The 11,868-nt window shown below is 36.5% G+C and overlaps 1 non-coding gene across 1 annotated transcript; it reads left to right on the top strand.

The window, feature by feature from the left end:
* Positions 1-2,140: 2,140 nt before the first annotated feature.
* LOC137229628 (U6 spliceosomal RNA) lies at positions 2,141-2,243 on the top strand. Its single transcript, XR_010945781.1, has one exon. It is a non-coding gene; the product is annotated as a U6 spliceosomal RNA (small nuclear RNA).
* The last annotated feature ends 9,625 nt before the right edge of the window (positions 2,244-11,868 follow it).

The following is an 11,868-nucleotide window of genomic DNA, read 5'->3' as shown; positions in this document are numbered from 1 at the left end:
GAATCTGAAGTTTGTTTGTTCAAATGATAGCAACCTATGCTTGGCAAATTCTGTCTATGTGAGGAATACATAGGATTTTCTTTTTATCTATCTGTCTATCTTGATGTATTCTATACATTTTATTCCCTCATACTCTGCCCTCTTTTTTTTATTCAGAATTTTGAAAAGGAAGTCAAGTTGGCCTCAGAGTCAGGAAGGGAGGGACACTATATATGTTTTGGAAAATGACTGGTAGAGGCCTCCCTTTACTAAAATTTGGGGGACAGTCACATCAATTATTCTCTACTCTGCCAAATACCAAGACTTGACAGATTTCATCTGTTACCAACCTTTGAGGGGATTGAAGTTGAGAAAGCCCGGGAAATAGAAAGATGTTTGTCATTCATTCAGTAATTACTGTGTATCAAATGCGATGATGGAAAATTGACCTAAATTATGTCTTTCAGTCCTTACAATAGCTGTCTCAGGATGAGTAGAACAAGCAGAGTGGTTAAGAGCACTGATCAGGAATCAAGGTGCTGGGTTCATATGCACACTCTATCACTTGGTGTGACCTTACTTCAGGCTGATAAATCATTCATTCGTTCATTTAACAAATCCATGTTGCCACATTCTGTGAGCCACTCGTTCTTCTAGGCACTGGGAATTCAATAGTGAACAAAGTAGGCTAAATCCCTCATGGAACTTACGTTCCTATGGGGGACCGAGATGATGATGAAATAGATAGTAAATGAACAAATATATAAAATGGTAGGTGGTGGCAGTTGCTCTTGAGAAAAGTAAATCAGAATAATTTGGATGGAGGAAAACAGGAAGAGGGTGCTGTTTCTGCAGAAGGGTCAGGAAAAGCCTTTTTGAGAATGAAGATATCCTTTGAGCAGGGATTGAAAAGAACAGGAAGAAGCATGTATATATCTTGGGGGGAGACGGTTCAGAGAGAGTGAAGAAAAAGTACCAAGGGCTTATGGGGGGAGCTTGCTTGGCATGTTCCACGGAGAGAAAGGAAGGCAGTATGGCTAGAAAAGGATGAGCCAGGCGGGGACTGGTAAGAGATAAGCCCAGAGAAATCAGGGTGGAAACAGGGAGACCAGTTAGGAGGCTATGGCAATAATTCTGTTGAAAGGATGGTAGCTTTGACTATATTGTGATAAGAAGTGGTAGGATTCTGAGTGTATTTTGAAGATGCAGCTATTTGGATTTGCTGATGGATTGGAGTGGCATGTTAGAAAAAGTGAAGAATGACTAAGGTTTTGGCAAGTGGAAGACTAGAGTTGCCATTTACTGAGTTGGAGGAAACTGGAACTGGGGCACATATGAAGAACGCATAAATAATTCTGTTTTGACCATGAAAAACTTTGACCATGAGAAATTTGAAAAAATTTTCAAATTCAAAGGGAGATACTGAGCGAGCAGTTGAATACACAGAGTTCAGTGTGGTGGTTGGGCTGTTGTCAGTGTTTGGTAGCATTTAAAGATACAGTATTAGGATGATGGTCATCGGGGGATGCTGAGTCTCCCCCATCTTCTCCCCAGTCTCACTCACATGCTAGTATCTTGACTGTTTTGAGTCTGTATTAGTATTTTCAATTTTAATAAAAGTTCAGGAGATTTGTTAATAGAAAAAAAACCTGTTTAAGCATTATCCCCAGAAATACAGCAAGTAATATATCACTCATTCTTCATCCTACATCTGTCAGGAGGGTTGATTTAACTTATAGACCAAGAGAATCAATATTATCAATAAAATAGATGTATTCATGTATAATAATTTTTGGCATATTCCTGATCTTCAGTCCTACCCTCTTATATGGTGAATTATTTCCTTTACTTATATTTTCAATATTCCCTTTGCTTATTTTCTTCTTACTTTTGCCTGTGCTTCTTTATTTACATTGTATAATACTTCACTTTGCATTTTCTCTTCAACTTTCTTTAGAGCGCTAACCAATCCCCACTTAAGCTCTCAAATGTTCTCATGCTCTTAACACTTCCTTCTCTGTCTTCTGTTCAGTGTCGACCCTCAGCAACTGGTGACATTTAACTTGGAGAAGGGCAGGACAAAATTATGGCTTAAATGCTCTCAATTCACTCCACAAGCCTTTGTGGAATAAGGCTCTTAGTATAATGTAAGTTTAAGATAGTGCTTACTTCAGTGGCACATATACTAAAATTGGAACCGTAGAGAGGTTAGCATGGCCCCTGAGCAAGGTGACACACAAATCTGTGAAGTGTTCCATGTTAAAAAAAAATAATGTTAGGACAGAGATGATTAACTCACTGTCTTAGTGAAGACTCAAGTCTAGTTGATAAATACAATGTTCCCAGATTTAAAAAAATCAGAGGAAAACTACAGAACAATATAGAAATGTAAAATTTTAGGGTACAAGCTGTACATACAAATGTTGAGGTGCAGTTGAGTAGCTGAGTACCGCAGTGGGATATTGTTTATCTCACAAAGGTTTACATTATCTTAATATATTTCCCATTACCTTAAATTATGGGAAGGCATTGTCAACTGAAAAAAAAAAAAAGCACAGCCTGAAAGATGAGAATAATGTTTTATTCAGGGACCTTATTAAGGACTATAACCCAGAATGGCAACCTCTCAGATAGCTCTGAGGGACTGTTCCAAAATGGTAAGGGAGGAACCAAGATATGTAGGATTTTGTGCTGAAAAAAAAAAAAAGACCCCCCCCAAGAAACAAACACCCCAAAAAACAAACAAACCCCCCCAAAACACAAAATGTAGTCAAACATCAAAAGATTACTGCTAATCACAAAAAACATCTCAAGTTAATGATTTTAGTGCTTTTCTATGTATGGGAAGAATACAAGTCTGGGTTTATAGAAATCATTCTGTTGATGTGCACCTTAACTACCTAGGGCCAGTATCCTGCTTTTCTCCATCCTGATTCCCCTCAGGGTGCACTGTTGGGGGTGGCTGCAGTGGCTGAGGGCCTGATGGCAGCAGCGTTCTTTGTTTACTGAAGTGCCTTTTGTCTGCAGCATAAAGTTGTGTTATGAAAAACATTAAACAACAGGTGAGGCAGGGTTGCTGACCATTCAAACTTAAATTGGGTGTCATTTGTGAAGTACAAGTTAAAACCATCATGAGATACCACTATGCACCTATTAGAATGCCTGTTTTTAAAAAGTGCTGTTGAAGATGTGACACAACTGAAATTCTCATACATTACTGGTGCAAATGCAAAATTGTACAGCTACTATAGAAAGCAGTTTGGCAAAGTTTGTGGTGGCTTTATTCATAATTGCCCCAAAGTGTAAAAATCAAAATGTCGTTCAACAAGACAAACTCTGATGCATTCATACAGTGAAATACCATAAAATAAAAAGAGAACAACTACCGGTACATGCAGTGAATGGATGAATCTCAATGCATTATGCTTAGTGAAAGAAGCCAAATTCGGAAGACTACTTCGTAATATGTAATTGTTCTGTTTAGACATTCTGAGAAGGTAGAACTATAGGCACCAAATCAGAATTGCCAGGGGCTTTAGGCATTGTGAGAGATGGACCATAAATAGGCATGAGGAAATTTCGGGGTGATGACACAGTTTGTGTTTTGATTTTGGTGGTTATATGACTATATGTGTTTGTCAAAAGTCATAGAACTTACACTAAAAAAAGACAAATCCTACTGTATGTTAAATTATACCTCAATAAGCTTGGTTTTAAAAAATAGAAGAAGAAAAGATAAGAAAGTCTATTTTCTGAAAGTGATAATCCAGTGTTTTGGAGTTGAGTTTGAATAGTCTATCAGGTGAGAATAATACCTCATTTATACTATAATTAATTGTTTAATTGTTTTATTTTTATCATGAAAAAGTTCTTTCATTGACCAAGTATGTAGTTTTAGGAGGAATTCATCTACAGTAGGGAGGGAAGACAAGGACACCTACCTACATATACAATATTCCTGAAAATAAAAGGACATAAGATTGAGCAGTGCTAAAAGCTGTAACACATACTGGGTATCTCCCTCATGTAAAGTGTTTCTTGATTGTTTTACAACAATCCTTTAAGATGGATGCCATTATTATCATCTCTAGTTTACTGATGTGAGAACAGCTTCAGAGAATTTAAGTATTTTGTCTAGAACATGGATCAGCCAGGATTCAAACACAGATTTTTCTTGATTCCACAGTTCATGTTCTTTCTCTGATACCACCCTGTCTTCTAGATCATTCCCACAAATGTTTTCACAAAGATAGAATAGACTAAGTCTGAATTATTTTATATTTTAGCTAGAGTTATTAAATAGCGAGTTCCCTCTCTCAGAAATTGCGTCTGCTCCGTAAATTATTGAGCACTTCTCCAGCCACTCAAGGCACGCACAGTTTGGTTCTGGATCAATCCCCCGCACTGCTTGCCCTTTACACCTATGTTCAGAATGATAATTTTGGGGGTGGGGTCTTTGTCAGTCCTTCCAGATCTCTTCCAATGTGTTCGTATGTAGAAAGTACAGAAAAGTTGTTATGCAACCCAGGATAACTATATAATTATTTAGATACACCTCTTACATACTGAGTCCTTTGAAGACCGTACGCCCTGTAAGTAACTATAAATTCTTTAAAGATAAGAGCTGTCATTATAGTTTCTGAGATATATCATAACATCAACTCCAAAACCCTTCACCTAGGTGATGTTCAGTAAACATATTTTGAAGGAATAAAGGAATGAATGAAAATGGCAATAAAGAATAGAGTAAGAATCTTTGGAGTTGGATAGAGACTTGTATCCAAGTTCTAGCTATTCCATTCACTATTTGGTTGACTTTGGGTTAATTATTTAACCTTACCGAGACTCACTTTTCTCTGCTATAAAATGAAGATAATAATAGCACCTATCAATTATTAGTTGCGAGAATTAAATGAGAAAAAGTATGGAATGTATTTAGCACAGTTGCAAACATAGTAAGTGTTCAAGGTACAATGTTTATTAATGATATTTGTAAAATTCTCTTATTCCATATTGCTTCATTAATAATACGAATTATAAATTAATAATATTTAGGTACTTCCCCAAATTTCATTTATTCTTTTACTTTTCATAATTCCTGCCATCATGCATAATTTAGAGAGTGAGACTCTATGAGTAGAATGATGTAGTCCTGTTTTTAGTTGTTTTCCTTGAATCAAAGGGGAGGTGGTTGTGATGGGAAGGATGAGTTGGGGTGGCAGCTCTGGGCTTTTCATGCATCTCCATGTCCACGTCTGCTGTCATCATTTTTATGGAATGGGAGTCATTCAAAAAAAAGTTATTTTGATATAAAATCATATTGGAACCCTATAAAATAAATAACAGGAAACTTATTCTCATTTATTCATATGGTTAATGATTGGCGGCTCCAGGTATGGCTCGAGCATAAGCTGAATCAACCTCTGGATTTACGACTGTTAAATTAATGTTGGAGGAGTGGGTCTATAAGGAACCAATTTTCAAGAGGGCCTGAAGAGCCTCTCAGTACAGAACTTGTTCTGAAGGAAGGGAAAGCTAGCTAGTGAGCTTTAGCTAGACACAAGGGCTTTGTGTCCAAAAGGAGAGGCTTCCTCTGAATAAGCATGGTAAACATCCTTTGGATTTGCCTTTAAGTTTAATCAGTAAGTCTGAATCCTGAGGAAACTGAGATGGAGGTAGAGTGATGAAATTAACAATGGGAAGAATTATTTCCTGCAGAGTGAAAACACCACCAAACTTCATTGCATTGACGACTTGAGACCATTCAATTTTATTTTGTGTCCTCAAAATTTTTAGGAAATCAGCAGTTACCCGTTAGCCTTTAGCTGACCATACCTTCTGAGGTGCACTGGTTTTGATGTTTCTTTTAACCCATGAACATTTTCCCTGTTGTCTAAGTGATATCTGTTTCCATAGAACGAAGAGTAATTTAGCCCATACAAATTGTGACTTCGGCTGTTTTGCACTTCAGCCAACTCTGCTAAGTGTTCACGGCCAGAGCAGCAACAAAGCCAGTAAAATAATGACAATGCTTCAAAGTTGTGTTAAGAAATTGTAGTGATCCTACGTAGTTAGGTGTCCATTCAGTCTGAAGAGAAAAGGCAAGGAGACAAAATATTGGTGAAAACAGCCTAAAGCAAGTAATTAGTAGGAGGGGAAAGCAATGGCACATTTAGATTATTACACTTCACTTTGTATTGGTATCAGCTTCTGAATATTTCAGCAACATTCATTTGCATACCCACTGAGGATTGCTGAGCAGAAATTACCCTTTGTTCTCAGGCATAGAATTCAGTGGTGTTACAAGTTATGTCTAGACTTTGGCCCCTTCAAATAGAAAGAGCTTTGTGATGATATGTTAAATGATATGTAATCTCCACTTTTGTTAAAGTAAAACCACAGGATTTTCCTACAGAATCATTTGTACGTGTCCACATCATAAGAATTGACAATCTGTCTATTGTGAAGATGCTCTTTGGTGAGAATATTTTACAAGTAGTTCTGAAATGTAATTTGTGTACCTGCATTTTAATTTCCTGTCACACCCATCCCTCCCAAGTCCTTTTCCGGTTCTACCACTCAAGCTCAGTAGAAGGTAAGTGTACTTTCCAACATCACACAGTTAGTAGTTGAGGAACAGCAACCCAGGTCTGTGTGAGCCTACTACACCGTTTCACTCCTCAGGCCTGGTTGGACAGTGGCTTCCTGAGGGCTGCCTGCTGAGGTCCAGGTGTCTGAGACAAGTTGTTCTTAGGTGACTGAATGAGTATTAAATGCAAAGTTTGTGATCTGCTGCTAGGAACTATCTAGACCTTGCACATAGTTATTTGGATAGAAAAAAAATTAGAAAGCAAGTATTAAACATCATACACAGATACTAAATAAAATTGAGTTGATAAAGTATGAAAAAGACTGAATAGAGAGGGAAAACATTTCCCCAAAGAACTTTCTAAATCACTGGAGTGTCTTTTTCAATCCATATTCTTCTCGCTTTCCACCCTTGCTCTGCAGTCTCCTCAAAGACCCTCTGCCAGGCAATTTCAGATGTATTATAAACATGCTCTTGTGAACAAGAGCGATAATTCTCCTCCACGCGGGACCCTGCTGCTGCTGACAATCGGCCCCAGGTAGCCTTTCACTTACCAATCGCTGTTGGCTCCAAAATAAGTTTTGAAAAAAGTGAATCGGAGCTTAGGATCCAAATGATAAGTGAAATGAAGGAATGCTTGTGTTTTCACAGCTTGTGCTTCTGAGGTGGTCAGAAGTCACTGAGCTGACCCACCCACGAGGGCCCTCATCACTGCATTCATCTATTAACAACCATTTCTGTTTGAGTTCAGGCTGCTGACCTTTTCTTTAGAGTCATGTTTGAAGATTAGCCTTGTAGTCAGGCTAATAGCAATTCCTCCAAAATAAACCACAACCTATATTTTCCTGTTATTCTGTTTTAAAGTTTTGGCTAGTTTATTAAACTTTTGACGTCTAGAAGCAGAGCATACCTTAGATATCACATTGGAGGCACCTATTAGAAAGAACACTATAGTGACATTATTAGTTTTTAGAGATGATGTGAGTGGGAAAGAAGATTTTCACCTGCACAGAGGGTGTTTTGGTCATTGACGTAACTTAGCTGGTCACTAGTATCCAGGATGATACAGACTTTAGTGTGACACCAGAATAAGTTTGAAAAAATTTAAAGCCTTCTAGTGTCAGGCCAGGATAGCTAGAATTCACCTAAGAAATTTTGGACAACTCTCGCAACGGACTAGACTCTGGGCTGTGCTGGACTCTCCCTATCTCTCAGAAATTTTCATTCTTTTTGGTAGAAAACATGAGGTCTTGGAGAACTGCATGTGATACAGATTAGTGGGGACAACCAATGAGTTGGACATGTAACAGAACTCACAGAAGAAAGAAGCTGTTTTGGCTTGGGTGGTTAAGGAAGATTCAAGGAGGGGTGGCATAAAATAGAACTTAGATTTCACTGAGCAGAGATTTTCATTTTAAAATAATTAGCGAACAGTTCTATTTTTACTTGCCCAGTATATTCAAAGATAGATACTGGATGCTGTGCACAAAGTTAAATATTGAAATTTAAGGAAACGCTGCTCTGAAAACAGAATTACAGAAGAATACCTAAATGTGCTTGTGGAGTCAGTTCAGTGAAAGTTTCAAAGTAAAATGTTGTTTGTGCTGATTCTTGAAAGGTTGGTAGGCCTTCAGCAAGTGGGCAAGAATGCAAAACCATTTTAAGCCACCTTGACATCAAATATAATAAAGTTCATGAACTAAACATATGCCCAGGATAAACTTAGATGTTAGATAATCCATTCACTGGAGGGAAAAATGTTAAAACCATCTCTTTCTTTCATAGGATTTCTTTGAAGGAGATTTCATAAGTGCCCACTCACCTATTCCCATATTTCTCTGGAATACAAGCATACATACTCTTTGTTGGAACATTCACATTGGTTACAAATCTAAAGTTGACTATCCATTTCCCTTTTGATTGATTACTTGTGCTAGTAGGTAGTAAAGGTGGGGAATAAAGAATCACCTCCAGAGAAACTTCTATTTTGGTTTGAAATACAATCTGAGCTTTTCTGTAGGAGACTGAATAGGTTAGAAATCACATCCTTCCAGAGGCCACTGTTAACATGAGTCTGTGTATGCAGAGCTCCTGCTGACTGACAGCAGTCGGAGAGTAACTATGTAGAGGGGAAAAGTCAGTTTGTATTAAAGTTTAACTGGATATAATACGTGAAGTAAGCCCACAAAACTTTCAAACACATTTTCAAAGATCAAAACAAACCATAACTAGCTGGATTTGAATGTAAGGAGCGTTTGGAATATGCGTTTTTGTACTAACCAATAACCCCCATGTCTGTGTGCTTATATAAATATGTCCATATAAAGAACCACGATACTTATCCTTGTTATATATTAAGGTGAGACAGACAGCTTTTTGCTGTTGACTGTGAGAGTGTTTTATTAAAAGCTTGTACTCTACTAAAGAAAACAAGGTCAGTGCTGGGGTAAATTTCTGGCAGATTATTTAAACTTCTGAGAGGGTGAATGCCATTTAGAAATAATGTGGTTTTTATTAAATAAATCTGTCTAATAATGTTAAGGTGCTATTTCAATTTTAAGAACAGACAAAGCCAATCTTAGGTACTAAGAGATGAGGGCAGAAGGTTGGGGTCAGGGCGAGGAGGGAGTTGAGTACTGGTTAGGACTGACACTGAGCACAGGAAAAAATGAAAAATAAAATTCCCGTTTTGTATTGAAGGATGTTTTATTTATGTTTAAATTCCCTTTTGCTTTACTGAATTTTCAACAAAGTGAGGTATGATATTTGAGTATACTTCTACTGTGGAATTAAAACAATAGGTTTTCTTTAGACATACAAAAATAAGACCTTTTGTTTTCAATAACTCAGTGAAGATTAATGATGAAAGTTATAAAAGGTAAAGACAAGGGCTATTGTTATTATGATTCAGTATGTCATGAAATGCAGACTTCGAAATGTTTAAAGTCAGTTTATATCTGTGTTTTCTTAAATTATCATAAGCTAACGAACAAATTGCTGTCTTTTTAATCACTCAAAAATTTACAAGCATAGAGAATCCCACCAAGGCCTAGAAATTTTGTGTGTTTACCTTATTTGATAAAATTCTTTATCCCAAGAGAAAACATTTAAAATCTTAATTATTATCCTCATAGCACCTTTTTATATTCATTAGCTCTAAATTAATAACAGCTTCATAATTTAGCTTTAAACACAGAATTAATATTAGTACTGTTATACAAAACATGTTTTGGGTGTGTTTTATTGAAACCAAAGCTGTAACAAATTTTGAGAGCCTTGTAAACTGAAACTACATGAGATTGATATTTACATCTCAAAATGTATTGAAGTCTTAACAGGAGAACTATGATTATAGCTTTTGGATATTTGTCATCAATATGGTTTTGGTGGCCAGAGGGAATCTGTTTTGCTTTTTTGACATGAGTTAGACACAAAAGCCCAGGGACACCTAGTGAGACAAAAATCTCAATAACTGAAGGAAAATAATAAACAGTAAGGACCTTTACTCCTGTCAGCCGTAGCAGATTCATAATGTGTTATGGGATGATGATATAACACATACAGGGTATTTAGACATTGAAAAGCAACATGTTGTCCTTAGAATATTTTCTATTAGCACATTGGTCTTAGAGGAAGGAAGAAAAGAAGGAAGGAATGAAAAAAGAAAAGAAAGGAAGAAAAATGAATTGATTGAGGTAGAATTTCTTACATTGAAGACTTAACTTCTAAAAATCTTGGAAAACACCTTGGGATATTCTGAAGAAGGCAGCAGTGTGATTTGACCTTGGACAGATGGGAGATTCATTGATACTTCCCTATATAACTGCCAACTTGATTTTCGTTGCCTTAGGTATTACCATTTTACTTCTATAGTTTTCTCACCATTCCTCTGGTACGTCACTTCTGAGCTAAAAAAGAGAAATACTATTTTTATTTTCTTCTTTTAAATCCTGACATGATTTTTTTTTTTTTCTTTTTGTGATATAGCATCCCTCCACCCTCATCTGACACGGTTAGTACACGACTTTACAGGTAGCTCACATCTCTTTGGGTCTTTGCAACATGCCAGACATGTTATAGCAATAATGTTTTCCATTAGAATATTTACAATATTTTTTAAAGTTACATTATTTATTAGTTAATTCTTATTTGCACTTTTAGGAGAGAGTGAAAGAAATCAAAAGATTTTAGCTATATTATTTAATCCTTTCTTAATACTCTACTTCATTTTTTTCATTTTATTATTTCCTTAAACAAACAAAAAATGAAAAAAAATCTTTTACTCATGTGCTTTCATTCTTCAAAAATGGAACCGCTCTTCTCAGGTAGTTTGGGTTTCCCTTTCTAAATGATCCCTGTTCCTTCTTCGCCCTTCCTCCACTTTATACACAGTCAACAAGAATTCTCCGATTTTATCAGTAGTCTCACATCAGCCTTGTTCTTTTCATTTTCACGGTTACTGCCTTAGAAGAGGCCATCATTAATTCTCCTGTGGATTCTTGAAGTGTTTCCAGAGGGTCTTTACAAGTAAAAACTCCCCAGAAATAACTAGTCGATGAATTAAGTTTCAAAATTTGCCATTGAATTGTTCATTGCATCACTGTGTATCCTCTGTTCCAGTGATTTCTAAACATAAAAAAAAATGATAGTAAGGATTTTTTCATTGTGATTTGGTGTATCTATTAATATGGATTTTTATGTGTACATCTATATCAATATATATATTAGCTCTGAAAAATCTTTCATGAAATAGTATTTATCCTGACTGCCTGAGATGAGCACTAATATTTTTTTCCTATTTTATTCCTCTCCATTCACTTCCAGTATAGAGTCAGTCTTCATTATTGGTAGATTCTGTATTTGCAGATTTGCCTAAACCCTAAAGTTTGTTTGTTAAGACCAAACTCAACACTCATAGTCCTTTCACAGTCCTTTGTAGCTATGTGTATGTGCAGCATGGTGAAAAGTTTGAGTTACCAGATAGGCACATACCAGCTGAGGTCACACATGGTGAAATGCACTGCTTTCTTGTTTAACTCTCATACTGTAAAAGTTTTTCACACTTTTGTGCTTTTCGTTGGTGATTCTGCTGTTTTAAATGCCCCCAGCATAGTGCTGAAGCTCTGTCTAGTGCTTCTAAGCACAAGAGGGCCGTGGTGTGCCTTACTGAGAAAATATGTGTGTTGGATAAACTTTGTTCAGGCATGAGTTATAGTGCTATTGGCCATGAGTTCAATGTTAATGAATCAACAATATGTATTAAATAAGGTGTCTTTTAAACAGAAACAAACATAAAATAA

The sequence above is a fragment of the Pseudorca crassidens genome, chromosome 8, assembly GCF_039906515.1.
Source record: "Pseudorca crassidens isolate mPseCra1 chromosome 8, mPseCra1.hap1, whole genome shotgun sequence".
Taxonomy (NCBI): domain Eukaryota; kingdom Metazoa; phylum Chordata; class Mammalia; order Artiodactyla; family Delphinidae; genus Pseudorca; species Pseudorca crassidens.
Note: the sequence above shows the minus strand (reverse complement) of the source record. Positions and strands in the feature narration are given on the sequence as shown.